We start from the raw sequence: 18725 nt of genomic DNA, 5'->3' as shown, positions 1-18725 counted from the left end.
AGAAAGCAGCTTTCAAATATTTACAGGCCAAGTACAAAGCAGGCAGCTGTAATGTGAATTTCCCATTACTATCCCACTGAATACATTTCTGCTTTCCCACTGGAATCTCTTCTTGGTGACAAATGACTCATTCTTCATGCTTACTCAGTTCTGACCTCACCTGAACACATCATTTGCACCAAATACTGCAAAGCTTTCCTAGTTTTCTGATGTGGTCAAATTTCAGACAGCTCAACTGTCTTTACTTAAAAGAAGTGATGATGTTCCAGAGACCTCAAAGGCAAGATGCTTTATACAGCAAGACAACCTGCCCTTGGTGTGTCTTGTGATTTGCCCATTCTATGAATTATGCTACATCATGTGTGCCTGTTTTTATAATCTGACAACTGTGCAAGATGATCCGGATATTATTTCATGACATTTTTGTGAGGCTTTTTCTTTAGTTTATGGAGGATTTTTTTTTTCAGTCTGTCTAGTGCTGAAATTTCTATTCCAGGTTTCTCATAGATATAAAAGATACACATGTGCATAATATTACTTATTCTTACCCTGTCAGCATCAATGAGGCATACTGTACCTGGCCTTTCCAGAAATACAGAGAATAGTAATTACCTAGAAAACATTTCCTAACGAAATTTCCATAGTTTTTTATTGCTCTTCCCTTCTATAGTCAAATTGCCATCTCCGGACATGTATGAGACTTACATTTGGGGAAGAGATATTATAGGAGCTCAGGGCTTAAAAGACTTATGGAAAAAATCAAAGCAATCTCTGGATGTGACAGCTGGCAAGAAGGTTTGTGTTGTCAGTACACAATATCTTAGGACTCTCATAGTCCTCAAGTTGTGAGAGACAAGTTTCCTGTGGGCTATTCGTTGGAAGATCTCATTGCCACTGCCATTAGATGCTTCATTAAAATGAAAGCATCCTACTTTTTTTTTTTTTTTTTTTTTTTTTTTTTTTTTTTTTTTTTTTTTTGGTGATTGATGGTGCTTAAAGAGCAGAAATCTCAGCTTCTCCATGTGTGCTTCTCACACAAGCCCACACTAGCTGCTCTGGTCACTGTAGGAACCTCAGGAGGTTGCTGGGTCCAGATGGCTCAGTTTATCACAGCACACTACTGAGTCTCTTAAAGGAGATGCAAACCATCTGGGCAGATTTAAAGCCAAGAGGAAATATGTTGGATCCTATGGAAACAGGTCTCTTGCATACTGCCCTCACAGTCTTTGTCATCTACCTGTTCCTCTAACTGAGGCACAGGCAAGAAACTTCATGGGAGATGCAACTACGAGACCTCAGTGAAATAAATGCCTATTATTATTCTTATTATTATTTCAATGTTTCTCTTTCTATTAATCACTTTTGATGACTGATTAAGGGAGCAAACGAACATATGTGGGACTAGTCTCTTTCCCTGTCACGGAGTCCAGAACATTTCCAACTTTGTGGAAGCACAGTAACTATAAGTAGTTCATGTTTTCTTGGGTGTATGTATATCTACTTAAAAATATATGTGCATCTACTTTCAAATCAAAGACAATGAGAATACTAAATTAACATCATCATTTAATGTTTAACTTTTGTAGCATGTTGGCTACTTCCTCAAAGATTCTAGAGCCTGGACAACTGCATTGTTCTCAAGCATAACCAGAAATTCTATTGAGGCAATCTCACCTGTGCTAGAATCACAAGCAGCACGGTTTGAATACACATGCAAGTGGCTTCAAAATTTTGCAAATCACTTTATGTATCTTTAAACTCTACCTTCTCATAATTTAAGTAGCTAGAAAGTATGTGATCAATCCCTCTAACATATAATTTTATTCACCACTGTAGAAAAGGCACAGCACAGGCCCATGTGATCGGGTATGTGAATCACTGCCTAGGGCACACCAACACCAAGGAGCAGACTAGGCCCAGCTGATTAAGCTGTAGTGCAAAACAACACACCGGTACTCAGTAGTCAAAGGTATGCCAGCCTTGCTTTATTGGACCAAGGAATATAACACTGTAATTTACTTCTTTAATACATGTCATGTTCTCTCCTATGTTTTCCTCTTATAGAATGAAATATATAGGTAAAAGATTGCTGCAGTTTTATGTGTTATGTCCCTCCAAAATTAGAGAGTAACAAACTGTCTTTATTAGCCTGTACATTTGGTATAGTGCAATAAATCACTGAAAGTGCAGGTGAGCATCTAGTGGTTTAAAGAATCAAGAAATCTAAAAGACTTCAGGTATCTGCTGAAGGCTATTTTAGAGCTGAAGCACAGCAAGACAAAATACTACACTTCCTAACCCTGCCTATTCTATTACTCATTTCTAGTCTTTTTTTTTTTTTTTTTTTTTTGCTTATTGACAGGAAAACTGCAGTTTATAAAGCTTAGCTCAGAGCAGGTATTTAAAAGATTTTTTTTATTCCTCAAGCATAGTAATACGGACCCAAACTAATTTTGGTACCTGTGTTTCTTTCAAAACTGGAATTTGTAGCCTTACTTCAGATGAACAAAGTATTAGTCACAGAGAATTTGTAAAAAAAGCTTTCTTGTTTATGAAGCAAACACGTGTAAGACTGATGAAATTATTACTGTCACAGTGTTAACTTTCTTCTCATAAATATAGTTTAACAGTGCTGACATTGCAATTACAGTCAAATGTTCCGGCTCTTTGCTTATTTGCTCAATCTGTCAGTCCACCATGGGGGGAGACAAATTGTAGTGAGCATTTGACAAAGCACAAAAGAGATATAAAACTATTCTGATTAAATCTTGGTGAAAGATTAAATGACTCTGAATATTTTCCAGATTTTTCAGATATGACATTTTTAACCAATACTACTAAAATATTCTGCTCACCACAGGTTAAAAAACATTTAGGGTAAAAATAGTGCATGTAGCTCACAGACTAGCTGGCTGTTGTGTTTCAGAACCAACAGATTAACAGCTGCATTCATATTATGTGTCTCAGTGATGTGAATTGTATTTTCCTGGATCAAAAGCTATAAGTAGCTCATCCATACTCAGACATCTGACCCCAAATGAATGACTCCTCTGACAAAACTTTCTCATTGCATCAGAGCAAGAACATCACAGATTTGACTGTACATTGTGAATTAAAAACAGTATTAAACAAATTTCAAATTTAGTCATGCATGTAAGAGGACTATAGCTCAGGCAAATTTCAAATATACTAACCCCATACGTTCCAGAGTCAGAACAATTATTAACACATGGAGTTGTAATGTTCATGACTTTAAATGTGTGGTAAGATTTCCACAGACTTCAGCTGTGCAGGAGTAGGTCCTTACAGATTTTGGCACATAAACATAGAAACAGATTATGTGAAACATGTGAGCTAAACCTACTTGTTTACATTCCTATGGGTGATTAAAGGTCTTGACTTCTCAGTACAAAAGCCTAGAAGAAATCGAAGACAAACTTTTCATGGCTTTTACTGGGAATCCATTTAACTTCGGCATTAAGTTGCTAAAGATACTAAAATGGGTTTTTTTTCTAGCACTTATTTTATCCATATACTGAACTATAAAAAATATTGGTCTACTTGTAATCACAATATCAGAAAAAGCCATGTAAAATGCAATGTTTCTCAATCAAGGAATTGTAAGTGATGACACCAAATGTAGGAGAATTAAGAAAATGAAGTCCCCATTTCTAGATATATATTCTGCATTTATAATGCAAAACACATACTTTTATCTGTTCATCTAGACTGGTTTTATATCAGGTGACAGTTTGGTCCTAAATTTCCATTTTACTAAGACTTTTCTTCTTTTGTTTTCAAGACTGATACTTCTGTAAAAGGCCCAAATAGACAGGTTGGGCCTCTCATTTACAATTGATGAGACACATACTGAAACCAAAAAACATAAATGACAAACATTTCGAAAATCTCTAATAGACATATGTTTACCTTTTGAGTGAATGAGAGTATTGTATTTGCTTTCTCTTTCATTAGATCTGAACGCTGAAAGAAGTCTCATATGCTCACAATGAAAACATTTTGATTTATGATTTGCCAGACTTCAGTGATGACTTTTTTCAAAAGAGAGAGGAATCCTCTGTATAGGCTTCACAAAATATTTAGATAGCACAGAGCAAAAGCAAAACCTACAAAAATGCAATTCTCAAAGTTTACAAAAATAAATTGAAAAAAAAATTAAAAGCTCTTTTGTTAGAGTTCTGCTTTTATATGCGCCACAGATATCCACTAAATGATAGGAAATGGTGAGCTGGGAAAAACCTCAAAACTGGAGACTTTTTTGTTGACATTATCATGGTTAGATAAATTGAAGTAACAACTATCTGCCCCAAAACTGTTATTGCTTGTAGCTCCCTAGGCATTCCTTCCAAATTTGCAATACATAAATTTTTTATATTTTTATATATGACAAAAAATACACAATTATATACTTTTCAAATGTGATAAATGAATGAGCAAATAGTGATTTTTAAGTCCACCTTCCAGCAAATATTTAAAATACATACAAGTTCAGCAGAGCAAGCAATCTCAATCAAAGTCAATGTGTCTGGCAGAGCTGTGTGTAAAACGACAACCTTACAAAAGATCCTGTAAATTTACTGCCCAATCCTGACCTTAATACCTTCAGTGGTAAAACTCCAGCTGATAGCAGGAAGAGCAGAATCAGGCCCCTACAGCTTAGGTTTCTAAGGTTTTCTCCCCCTTCCTTCCCCCTCCTTCTACAACAGCTTGAATTCCTGTATTTTGATTAAGATAGATGGAGTATTTGCATCCTATCCATATTCATAATCCTCCTTTTCAGTGTCAACCCAAAATACCACATTTGTTGCCCAGGCAGACACATGCAATGTCTTCAGAAGGTTTTGCATAGATGGATAAGGACACATCCCTTTTCAAATTTTGCAGAATAGGTGGCCACTAGGTGAATTCATGCTGTTAAAGTGCTAAAAGACCAGAACAAAAAAACATGTCTTTTGTGTGTGACAGAAACTGTAATTAATGATTTCTCCCTTTTTTGCTAAAGAGAAAAGGGAGATGTGCTGTTGACAGGCATTTTATTAATGGTTTCTACCATCTTAGTATACATAAAAGGCATTATTGGCTGCAGAGCTAGCTTAAAAGATTTTTAGTTTTTTTAGAAATGTTGAAGATGTTTCATGGATGAAAAATGAAGGCAATCTGTCCACTGCCACTGAAAGTTTGGGCTTCAGTAATAAAATTGAAACTATTGTGACAGTTTCCATTGAAACCTTTAACCATTTGCCTCCTGCTGGCACAATCAATGATGGCATCTGCAGGAATATGGTCACCCTTACCTACTTTCTCTCTTATTTCAGCAACAAAACCTGTCAATAACATGTCTCATGGTCGCTTTTCTGAGGAGATTTATCAACCATCTAGGTGATGGCGTTTATTTTAGTGACTGTCGGTCTGTTGTTGCATTCGGAACCAATAGGAGATACACATTCAGACTGGCACACAAGAAATTAGACATGCATTTTCCAGTTTCAACAATGGCAGCTGACTGCCTAATCCAGAGGCCAGAGCAGTGATGATTTAGACTTTGCCTCATGATGAAATTAAAGTGAATGAGAATAACACAATGTTACATTACTTTTTTAACTATATTAAGTAGAAGAATGTGACAATCCCGCATGCAGTTCTTGAATTTGCTCTCATTTTGAGACATGCCAAGCGAAAATCCTAATTCCGTATAAATGAAAGGCGGCAGCTTGACTGTTCCAATAGCGCTATGCTCATTTACACTGGCTAATGGGCTTCCCATTGCTTATGGACAGACAAGAAAACACCCATTTATCTAGGTTAGTGCTCCTTCCTCAACACTTTGAGAAAATGTTTTGCTTTGCCACTGATTTGTGAACAACTTAATAACTTCTGTGAAGCAACAAGAAAGCAGACATTTACCACATGTGTTCACAATAATGCAATCAGAAAACATGTCGGGGAAGGGATTTACAGCAGTTTGCACACACTCTCCAGACAGGAACAACCAAGCTGGAAAAGGTTCTCCCTGTATGTTATTGAACGGTCGCTGATACCTTAATTTTAAGCAGAGGACACTTTTGATAGTACTCAGCTCAGCATCACAACTGACACGGGTGTTAAATATAGCTGTATTGCTAAGTTAGTAAAATATCCATCTCTTCTCTAAGCAAATGTGCAATTCTTTTAATTCAGTTTTTCAAACTTCATTTCTAAATGTCTTGGAAAAATCTATGTTTTGGGAGGCAGCTGGAAATGCACTATTTGCACACTGATCTATACCAGCAGCCATTCATTTTCTCTGGGAATTTTCATGTAAGCTCCCTTATTGGGAATATGCTAATGGCAACCGCCATGATTACTGATTTTCTTTGAATCATTATTCCTCTGTGGGCAAAGCAATCAGAAAGAGAGAACAGGAGATTTACTTCTTGCTTGTGTGCCTTCTTCAACCATCTGCTCTATCCTGATTCATTTGAATAAGATCTGCAGTTTTAGATTCTTTACTCTGGCATTCTGAAGCATTTTAAAGCTTAAAAGGAGTTAATAGTTATCTATCAGTGTCACAAACGTGGTACTGTGATGCATTCTAAGAGCAAGTTTGCCTTCCAATGGTTTACAGGGCCAGATTAATTTTATTAAAGTAAAAAATTACAATGTTCTTTAACAGCTTCATTATTTCAGACAAGTCTTTTGTGAGCACATTTATTATCTGGAGCATGGAGTATAAAAGCTGAAAGAAAGGGAATTAATTTATAAAGCAAGAACATTTTAAAAATGGAAATTGTTAATCTACACTCCACCCCATACAAGGAAAAAACAGAGGGCAAAATGTGATCAACAAACAAAAATACAATCTTGTAAAACACACTGCAGTTACTGAATTCTTGTACCTGTTCTTTTACCTGGGTGAGTTTCTAAAGTACATTTACACAAGGTCATTTTGATTTTAACAAAGATGCTATTTAGCTGCATCAAAATTCAATTAAATTGCTCTCTCAAATCAAGTACTGGCCTCATATGACCAATTTCCCATGCACAGTGATAATGATGTGCATGGGTTTTTTTTATAGTTTGACGACAGTTTTCTTTTATATATATATGCATATATATACACCCCAGGTCAAAACCCCTAGCACTGCTAATTGCCAAAAGACAATTTTGTACAAGGGAAATGGAAAATAAGCAAGAAGACATAGCAAGACAGAACTAAGGACAGATGAATGATAGCGGAGGCAGCATTCAGAGAATTGTAGTGAATACTCAAGTGCAGTCTTTTAACAAGCAAGAAACCTTTGAAATGTTAAGAAAAATTAGTGTCTGGGAATCAAAAACATTTTTACTATACTTATTTTAGAAATACTGTTATGTTTAACACAAGAAGAGTCTTTCTGATCAGTCCTGTAAATTATTTCATAATGCCAATTAAAAAAGAGGCCCTTCTACAAAACCAGAGAATCTTCAGACTAGCATGCATTTTACAATGATCTTCAAACCACAAGATGACCCATTTTGTTACTTTTGGAATCAGAAACCTAAACTAATGCAGAATTATTAAAACAGAACAGTTTGTAATTTCCTTTGGTGAGGCCACAGACATTAAAATCTCTGCCTAGCTTTTCTCCTTTTTTTTTAATATCTTTTTTTTGCAGCCTCTGTTGGTTAGCATTCTGATTTCTCCTTATCTTTTTAAAAATAGAAGGACAATACAAAAGACTGAAATGGCAGTGCCCTCCCAGCTAGAATTAGTTATGGGGAGCCACTTTCTATCAGCTAATTTCAGTTCCTTTCAGAGCTCTCAGAGCTGCAACTTGTGTGAAGAAAGAAGTTATTTAAGAAAGGGTTTGCCTGTTCTCATTCAAACAAAATGAACTTAAAAATGCACTTTGTGCTTAATTTTAATTAGAGTACAAATAAACTAAACCACAAATTACAGAACTCTTTGTATTTGTGACTTTGTTATCGTAGAGATCAGAAACAAAGACTACACTTTTTTTTTTGTTAAAGATGCTTCAATCTTTGAAATTCCTTATCCCATAGCTCACTAGAAGGCTGGAAATCCAGACTTTTTTTTAATGGTGTCTTTCCAATGTCAGTGTGTTTCCATGAATTTCAAAGATTGGTCACAACCTTATTTTTACTTTGATGTATTGTATTAAGCGAGCAGTTCTGAGAAACATGAATAAAAATGTTCTATCTTAATAATTCACAGAGCAAAATTTTTAACACCAAATTAAAGATAGGCAACTAGCCAATGCAATAGAGAGAAGAAATTACAGAAACATGAAATCATATATCTTTATAACAACACGGGCACTTCAATATTTTGCTGTCCAAGGGTACTACACATTAAAACACGTAGTGCAATATTAAGTCCTTTTAACTGAGAAACATTTTGTCTTGTCTTACATTTGTTTTTCTCTTTCTTCTTATGAAACTGTTCTAATTGCTACACCTTTGTGCAATGCAGCTTGCTTATTTCATGGTTAAAGCCACTTACCACATGAAGCTCTGGATCTAAGTACACAGCCTCACAATGCAGTAGGAATATTTTAATCTCCTCCTCAGTGTATCTCTGCGGTCTTAAACATTTTAAAGTTCTTTTTCTAGTAGGAAAAACAAAACAAAACAAAACAAAACAAAACAAAACAAAACAAAAAAAAAAAAAAAAAAAAAAAAAAAAAAAAAAAAAAAAAAAACCAGAACCAGAAACTTGATCACCTATCCAAGCAAGGAGTTCCTGAAAACACAGAGCATCAAATGCTAACCCCTCTTGAAATGCTGAGGAGAAAGCAGAGGAGGTAGTATGTTTACTCTTGACAGAGAATTGAAGAATATCTCCGACTGAAAGGTAGAGTAATAACGCCAGTCAGTAGGTCCAACTGCTCCCATATTAACAGCCAGCAAATCCAGAGCAGGAAGGTCTACCAATTACACTTAACCCTGTTAAAAATACCACATCTTCCCTCCTGCAATGACAACTGAACAGAGTTCAGCCTGGGGTACCTGGGGGGAAATGCAAAATACCCTATGTTAGTTCTCCATAGGCTGCCTTACAACAAAGTCTGTTTATGGCAAACTTGCAGCCCTTGTTAAAATACTCAGCTCATGAATACACCATTTGTTGTAGGCACTTTACATAATCCTAACCACAATAATGCTTGAGAGCATCACGATCTTTACAATTATTAACTCAAGCATATGAAATGCCAGTGGAAAAGATGAGGCGTATTTTTTATCCAATTTTGATGATTCTCTATTATATAAGTTACCTAAACCTAACCTAATTAACAAAACAAACAAAAAAAAACAAACAAAAAGAAAAAGAAAAGAGAAATTATGAGACTAGACCTGAACTGTTAGTGAACCCTGCTGACCCTCAGAATTTCTTGTAAGCAGTAGACAGATACTAGCAAAACATCCTTACTACAAGTTTTAAGGTAGATGTACAAAGAAGATTTTCCATTGATTAATAATGCAAATATTACAAAAAAGACAAAAACCCACAAACAAACAAAACAAAACAGGAAACACACCATAAGAAACTACAAACTATCTTGATCCACAAATGAGATCTAAATATACTTGCTTTATGAGTACTTCTATATTTGGATAATGTTGAATAATATCCTTATGCACAACTTTAAATCATATGTATTAGTTTATGTTTTCCAGTGTATTTTTTAACACTCAGATTTTAAGATAACACCACCATGCATAAACATTGTAATAATTCATGTAAGTTTTCTTTTATTGTCGAGAGTTCATATATACAGACTATGAAGTCACTAGCATAGCTGCATTTCTGTTTCTTTTCAGATTGCACTGTATTTCTCAACTGTGCCATAAAATAATAAAAAAAATATAATTTCCTTTCATTTGCATATGATGTTATTTGCAACTGTTATTCTATCATGTAGACACAGTCAAATTCACCTTGTAATTAACACAAACCAAATTCATTGCACTTAGGTAGGATGCTAGTTGATGTACACACAAGACAATTGTTCACACAGCCTGCTCTGGAAGTTGAAAGCCTTTCATTTAATGCATACAACTAACCTAATGTGATTTGTAAAGAGGCAGGTTTTTTAAATAACCTGAAGAATGGAAAGGGGTGGGGGGAGGAAAGAAAAATAAAATTCTTGGCTTACAATGCTTCAAAACAAGTGTTTCCTAGACAACAAAGTGTACATTCTTTTTTTTTTTTTTTTTTTTTGTATTAAAAATGTGATCAAGTGGTGACAAAAATAAGACTTAATTCAGAATCTTTTGAATGGTTTTTGTAATTTGGGTCTACTTCCAGATAAGATTAAAATTTTCTCAGATTGTATTTTTGGGAACTGAGGGAACCAAAATCTGGTCATTTTTCTGATGATTGAAAAATTTCTGTATGATATGTATATGTTATCCCCTCAAATATGCACTCAGCACTGAGATTTTCTAATTTATGCAGCTGTAAGGGTGTTTCCACAGAACTAATTGATGACATCATCACATTCCAAGAAACACTTGCAGTAATTCAGTTAAGTTGAATGGATGGAAGTTACACCTTTGTGTACATTATGGCCAGTCACTGACTGAGAAAGGAAACGCTGACTTTGGGAGTGGCAGAGAGATGTCAGGGTAACCAGCAGCTTGAAGGCACAGAGAACATCAGATTCAATGTGTGCATTTGTGACAAACACCTCAGTCCAGAAAGAAAAGGCTGAATAGCACAAACTTGGCTTGACTTCTCCCAAAAAGCACAGACCAGGACAGTGAAAGTAATTACAACTGTCTCTCTTTGCCATCAAAATTTAGCAAGCACCTAGCTATCTCCACAATATATTCTTGCAAATGTGTGTGCTGATTAGGCAAAGAAAATCTCACATCATAAAAACTGGTTAGATACAGCACAACTTAAGTTATTTAAGTTTAAACAATAAGGAGCAAAGGAGCAGAAAACAAAATGCTGCAGGAAAACATTATTGAACTAATCATCAGCTAGCACTCCTACAGATTAATACAGTGATCAATGAGCTTTCATTAACTCTAAAGAAATTATTTGTATTTTCTCGAGTCATACACTAGTGTAAAAACAAGGGCTAGGAGGAGCTTCAACCAAGCTTTGTATTTGAGTTAATTAAGCTTTTGGAGTAATTGTCCTCTCATAAACCTCAACAGATTTCTCTCAGTTCCTTTCTCAGACACTGGATTCCCGAAGGATTTTAATTTCCTTCTCCAGTTCCTAATTACTGTATCCACTCAGGTTCCAGTCATCTTGTTTTTCCTCTGAGTGCTGTTCTACTCCTTTCAGCTCCCTATGCCTTCTCTGCAGGATCTAGTTTCCCCATTCATCCTGACTTACCATGTTATTCTGTGTAGTCATTTAGTGGGGGCTTTTGGGGGATTTTTTTTTTTTTGGGGGGGGGGTGGTGTTTTTTTGTTTTCGTTTGGTTTTGTTTGCTTTGTTGGTCTTGGTTTTGTTTGGGGGTTTTTTGTAGTTTTGTTTTGTAGGTACTGATGAAAAGCCGTCACTATTACTAGCAGACCAGATTTTGGGGTAAAAATAGAACACTATTCTCAGCACTCTGCATTAGCTAGTCTTTTTTTTTTTTTCTTTTTTCTCCCAACATCATTTCAGCAGTTTTTCTGTGCTAGCTAGTTTATGCTTTGGGGTTACTTTACTGAGAAATAAGCCCATCTGCTTACAAAATTTTAACAACAACATTACTTTAGGTGGAAATGCACAGATCTAAGATCTGCAGACTGCATTCACATATAAAACTACTGCCTAATTTATCTTTCTCCAGAAGGACTTGAATGCCTCTTCCAAAACAAAGACCAGAATCAACAACAAACAAAAAGCACAAAAAAAAAAAAAAAAAAGAAAAAAGCACCAACCAACCAAACCAACCAAAACAAAACAAAAAACCCCTCAAAAACCTCAAAAACACACTTTCCAGCTACCTTGCAATTTCTTTTCAAGAATGGTACAATCTCTATCATCTTCTCTCAAAACTCATTGGCTAAGAAAGTTTAACTTTGTATGTAGTATTGCTCAAAATCATCTCACTGATTATGGAATAAAAGAACACTGTACATTTTATGGTACAAAAATCAAAGGTTGCTCTTCCTGCTACTGGTTTTACTCAGCAGTAAAGAGAAAACCTTGCAAGTGATGTTTACACAGTACTAAATCCTTGTAAAGTCATACTGAAACAAGTCTGCTATCTGACCTAGCCCTTAGGGCTACTTAAACACCTGTGGATTTATAGAGTTCAGATGTCTACAAGGTCTGTGCTGAAGTTCATTTCCAAACCTGTGCCCCACGTGAAGTCCTTTGTTGGCACAGTTAAGCCATTACTACTTGTTTCTGGTTTGTAAGGCAGTCACATTATGAAATAGAAAAAAGTTCAGAATTAAGATAACTTACCTTTATACACACACTGTAAATGTACAAAACAGGTAAAAGCTCAACATGCAAGTTTTTATTTGCAGAAGCTTAGCTTCCCTAAGCTCAAAACAACACAGGGCAAGAGAGGAGTTATCCTCATCTCTATATGTATAATGAATTCCCCAGCAGGACCTATACATGCAAAATACATATTAGACCATCAAGTTCAAGTAGACAATGCTTTGTTCTAAGAGAATAAGTATTATGATAGAAAACACAAAAAACTTCTCATCCTACTCCCAGAAAATACACTCTCCTGCACCCCAGATCCAGTAAAAATAGCATAATATAATTCATAAGAGGAATAGGATAGAACAAGTTCTGAACCTTTCAAAAATTTAGCTAGCTGGAAGGCTTACAGGTTAAATCCTGCTCCCACAACAATCCATATGGCTGACTTAAGAGGACCAAGACTACATTGTCCACTGGGTTTAAATGAAGTATACCCTAAATACTATGAATTGCCAAAAGCAAAAGCTGTTTGCTTTCAATTTAATTATTGCACCATCATCTTACATTAAAGTTTACCATTAAGGCCATGTTACTGTTATTCTGTATAACAGTCTTTTGGATCCTCTATTACTGGATGTACACTTATCATAAGGCAAAAATAATGACAACTGTATGTTTGGGGTGTGTTCCTCATAACTCTGTTCACCCCAAGTGTTAAATGTGGGAAAGGCTTTCAATGAGGTCTCCCAGAGGTCTCATAAACACAAAGCCTCATGTGGATGGTGCAGAATGGCAGTGACTCTGGAAGCCTGGACTGCCCCAGGACTCACAGGAGCATTTGGTCCACTTCAGCTGCAATGTGCATTGAAGACTCATAGGTTTATTAAGATATCACAATCCAAACTATTTTTCAGAATCCTAGTTCTTAAAATATGAGGTCAGGAAAAGTTTTAAAATACTATTCTAGTACATTCTAAAAATTAATGAAAATGAAAACAAATAATTATTAAAGAAAAGAAATACAGCCTTTCTTTTTTCCCTCTGGTTCTGTAATTTTATGATTTTTAAGCCAATCTCATAATGCATAAGTGTGTCACCTTAATTTGCTAGCGTTGGGACTGGTTAAGATTGCTTCCTGGAGCTCTAAGCAAGTGCATGCTGACAAAGAGCTTCAGGAAAGTGTGCAGTTGGGGATTTTTTTTTTTTTTTTGGTTGATTTTTCTTTTCCAACTACTAATCTAGCATCATTACACAAAAGAGAGCAAAAGCAGCAATTGTATTACTGTCATCCCATCTCTCTGTGATGGCTTTAGGCAGGTTTGTGCTGCCAATAAAGAGCTGTGAACAGGGGCTGCACATCACTATACCAAAGCTGGCTCTTGCACAGAGGGGACAAAGGACACATTCCCGTTTCTATTCCCTGTTTCGGAATAAACCTAACCTAGGGCACAGCGGCACACCCACCTTCTCATACAGACAGTTTCTCATCTGTTTAGAGTTCGTGTTTGGTCCTTGATGAATTAAGAAGTTACATAAATGCTAAATGCTCTTAAAATGAGACTCACAAAAAACTCAGAGCTCTTGTGAAATGCAAATTCCAAATTACATATCTCTTAAAGAGCAGAATAATAAAAACAGTCATCACAATTTACCACTACTTCCTCTTTTACATTCTTCTCAGTATGACTTTCAGTTAGGTAGGTATGTATAATAAACTACTGCCATGCTTGGCCTCTTGTGGATCTATCCTGTTTACACATTGCTAAATCTTTTTTATTGCTTCTGACAATATGTTGTTTCATACCTTTATATCTGTACTTATATTGGTTATATTGCTGGGTTATCGTTGTGGTGGTGAATTACACTAAAAAAACCCATATCTGTTTATCTGATAGGGTTTGGCTCACACAAACATTTCCATCACCGTAATATTTTTGCACCATTTATTTAATATACATTTATACACAGATACATGGTTATCCTTTACCAAACATACTAGAACATAATAATTCCCATCAGTGCTATTACTAGGAAAGGAAAAACTGACACTTTCTGGCAAAAGCAAGAGATGACACAGCCAATGCAAATTATTTATCTCGGTTGTTCCCCATGCTGAGTCCTTGAGGTCTGAGGATGAATTAAGCGCCTAGCAACTAACAGATAGTCCTTGCCACCCTTCTTTTCTTGTCTCTCTTTATGTGGAGAATTCGGCCCTCACCAGGAAATACCTCTTATCCCAGTTAATAAGAAGATCCTCATTTATCACCAATTGTCAATCCATGCAGATATCTCCATCCAGTCCTACATTAGCCATTGTCAGAAATGCTGACTGCTGTGCACTACATAGGGAAAGTCAAAATATGTGAAAACTGCAAGCAACTCTTATTCACGTAACTATTTATACAGCCAAAGGTTACAAAATACCTTTGATCTGACAGCTGCTGGGTAAAACCATAATGAATATAACTAATCTTCTCTTTGAAATTTTTGAGGAAATTCAGAATTGCCATGCACAGGGTTTTACCAGTGGCAGAAAACCAAGACAATACAGAGGTAAAGAGATGCACATCAGCCAAGTACCACGCATTGAATGTGAGATTCATGCACTTGACAGCCTGAAACTCCCTGTAGGTAAACCTTCATCAAATGCATTTTCTAATCAGTACAGAGGCTTCCCCGTGCTCCTGCATGAACAGAATCAGTTTTGTCTGTCATCTGGGGTCATGAAGCAGAAGGCAGAAGCCAGGGGCTCAAAGTAAAAACCCCTCATCCTGTATCACAAGTGTCTCTCTAGAATATACCTTGGCCCATTCCCAACCTTTCAAGTTCCAGAGGAGGAGGGTTAATTTGAGAGCGTGGGGTGCCCAAGTCAGGGCTAGTCAGGCTAGTAGTAACAAGACAAAGGCAATTGCCAAACTGGGATTTGGGGTATTAAGGTGGGAATGCAACAGTCAAAGCTCCATAAAGTCTATGGGATAGAGAGAGCCCATTTACTTCACATCTACTTGGCCCACAGCACAAGGAGGCTTCTCGTGGCGCTACAGCAAAATGGTTTTACATTGCTGGATGCGATAGCAGTGTGAGGCCATAGCAGTAGCTGCTGAAGGGTAGAGAGGAAAAATGAAGGGTAATGGGTTTGAATTAAGATGAATGGAGCAGCGGACAATTAGCTAGTTCATCAAAAGAGCAAACAATCATTAAGAGAAGCCTTTCACAATGTAAAACCATTTGTAACAGGGTTGCAGTAAAGAGGACGACAATTCTTCAAGACTGCAATTGAGCTTAATCGTATTCCTAACAGGGCTGATTCTCAAAAACTCAGAGAAATAATCAGTTATTTCCTGCCTTCAGTAGAAATGGAGCACTAGATCTTTGATTAAACTTCATTCCTAATATTTGGTTTGCTTGGAAAAAATGGTCTTCTAAATTATTAGAGTACTTTGATGGAACAATTTTTTTCTTCTGTTTGAAATATTTCCTACTGCAATAAACTGCTGAATGTAAATGCTAAAATACAGATTTTCAAAGAGCTATGGAGATATTTTTAGGTTTTCAAATATTAAGACAAAATGGCATCATTTTGTATCTAAATCTGAATTTTAATGAGAAGCTCTATTGATAATCACAGAACATCTATATTTATAGAAAAATGGAATATCATAAATACAGGATTGTGCCACTATCTACATATGTTGCCTCTCTCCATACATACAGAAATCAGAGTTTAATTTCTATAGCAATGGAAATATGGCAATTTACACCAGAACTATTAGTCAGAATGCAAAAAATAGATCTAAGCCAATGTGTTGGCTCAGTTTTTAAAAGTTGGATCAAGCTAAATTTTTCTCATGTATGCTTTCATTTCTGCCTCACTGAAGACAGGCACAATTCTGTGCTCACTCCATAAGGCCTTTATAAAAGGTTCTCAGACTTTTAATGTCATTTACTGTGGTGTTGCAGTACTTACAACCTAAGTCTCAAACAGAATTAAAATGTACAGCAGCAAACCAGAAAAGTCAAATACAAAGAAACTGATAGAAATTTTCCTAATATAAGTTTTATTTGTAGAGAATAACACTAGCAAGCATGATTTTTGATTCCTATTCCATAGGAAAAAGAAATATTATTTTTAACTGTAAGCTTGAAAAGTTCCCCTAAGTAAACATAAAATAGCTGCTCTCTTGAGATGGAATTTCTCTAATTTGGTTAAGTGTTTAACTACAGTTGTGCATATGGGATACATATTCAGAAGAACAAAGCTTCAGATAGTAATTTGAAAACGTTGAAAATAGAAAAGTTGATGTGTAAATTCTTAGTCCCTTTTCTTAAGGCTGTACTCATTTTATCAAACACTTTAAAGAGCAGAAAATTTATCCATTAAGCAGTATACCTTCAGATCTTAGCAGTGTGAATGTACACAAATAAACATGTATGAAAAGAGTAAAACAGACACAGCTAAAATGTTGAAAGTTGGCTTTCTCCGCATATTTCTATAAGCATAAGTATTTTGAGATAAATACATACCATTGCTCATTAGCTTTCTTTCATAAGTAATATAACAATTGGGTAGGCAGGGAAAAAACCCAGCATAATAAATTACTGGTATATGTTATTGCATGAGCAACAGAGCAGAAATGTGAAATCAATAAAAATGAAATGTCCGAAACATGTGCTACAGAAAATGTAAAAAAAAAACACCCAGAACTTGCAAAAACCTGACTCCTCCTTCTCCAAACATATATATAAACACATATATACATAAAGTCCATATTTTTGCCATTTTTCTAAATTGAAGCTTTAAGGCATTTTGTTTTCTTTTAAATTTTTGTGAATGTGGGAAAAATTTATACACTGCACAGGGTATTCTTTTAGGTGCATATTTTCTAGCATTGTTATTAATAATAATAATAGTACAAAAAAGTGTAGCAGATCAAACCAGAAGGAGCCTTGAATATATTTACTGGGAATTGCCTCAGGCTAAACACCAGGGACATGAAACAAACTGTTCTTATCACCTTTTTCCAAACACAGCGATTTAAATTTACAATGAAAGTGCCAGCACCAGCTGCACTTTAAGAAAGCACCACATGTCTTGATGAGCTCCAAGAAAATGGAAAAAAGCCCAGTTCAAGTTGGAGGTGTCATCTTCCTCTAGTCAGCTGGGTGACACAAAGCTGAAAGCGATGAAGTGCTAATTAGAGGTTGATGAACAGAATCTCCGAGTGGAAACTTGTCGAAATAGCCTCTACTGAATCAGAGCCTTATGAGTCTGCCCTTATCTCCCCATACAAAGCACTGACAGAACCAGAAAAAGGCAGCGCGAATCTAAATATCTATATGGTTAGGTTATACGTTTTATCTCTTACCATATGTCCACTTTATCTTGGGAGTTATTTAAAAATTACCTTATTTTTTAGAATGCAGATATGACTTTTCCCTAGTTAGTTCTCTTAGAATGTCTAGACTGTATTGCAGAAGGAGCAATCAGACCTTTTTTTTTTTTTTTTAAAAAAAAAAAGCTTTTTATAACTAATTAGATAAGTGAAAAAAGTCTTCCAATGCTAAGTGATAATGAGCAAATAGCTATTTCTTAATCAGTGATATGAATAAAACCACATGAAAGAAAAAAGGAAGAAATGGACTTAAATTTAAATAAAGATCATGCTTAGAAGAGGTGTGAGCTGAAAATTGTTCTTCACTAAAAGCAAAGGTGGAGAGAGAGGCTTTAGCTGGCAGGAGAGTTTGGTGCTTTTTTGTTCTTTTTATATAATATTAACGTTGAATTGACAGCATTTTTGGTGAGTATCTAGTTCCAATGGCACCAAAAGCAGAAATGTTTAGCAGTGCTGACAGGCAAGTCCAGGCAGGGCGGTTTCACTTCTGGCAGCAGCAGGAGCTGCTGCTCACACAGCAGCAGCAGATGCTCCAAGCTGGGCTGGCAGGACGCTGGAAGGTAACACTAGTTTGCACAGTCGTGTCTCTCTTGCTCTTCCCTCCACCCCACAGACCCCCGTTTTCTCCACCTTACCCACCCACCCTCACTGTGCTGTCCTCACCGAGCCAGTGAAACCCTCCAGGTCCCACAGCAGCAAAGCCAGCTGCAGTGGGAGACAAATACGTGCTGAATGTTAAACGCAGACTCAAAGGTTCTGTTTGATTCTGGATGCCAAATCCAATTAATAAGAATGAAAATCTGAAGGTAGAGAGGAGGGTTGAAACCTTTCCCACACTGATGCAGCAGTGAGACACTGCAGCAGTAACTACTCTGTGCATGTGCACACTATGCTGGAGACACTCCGATTGGGGTTGCCAGTTTGGCACCAGACTATCT

This window comes from Sylvia atricapilla, chromosome 9 (genome assembly GCF_009819655.1).
Source record: "Sylvia atricapilla isolate bSylAtr1 chromosome 9, bSylAtr1.pri, whole genome shotgun sequence".
NCBI classification, from domain to species: domain Eukaryota; kingdom Metazoa; phylum Chordata; class Aves; order Passeriformes; family Sylviidae; genus Sylvia; species Sylvia atricapilla.
Note: the sequence above shows the minus strand (reverse complement) of the source record.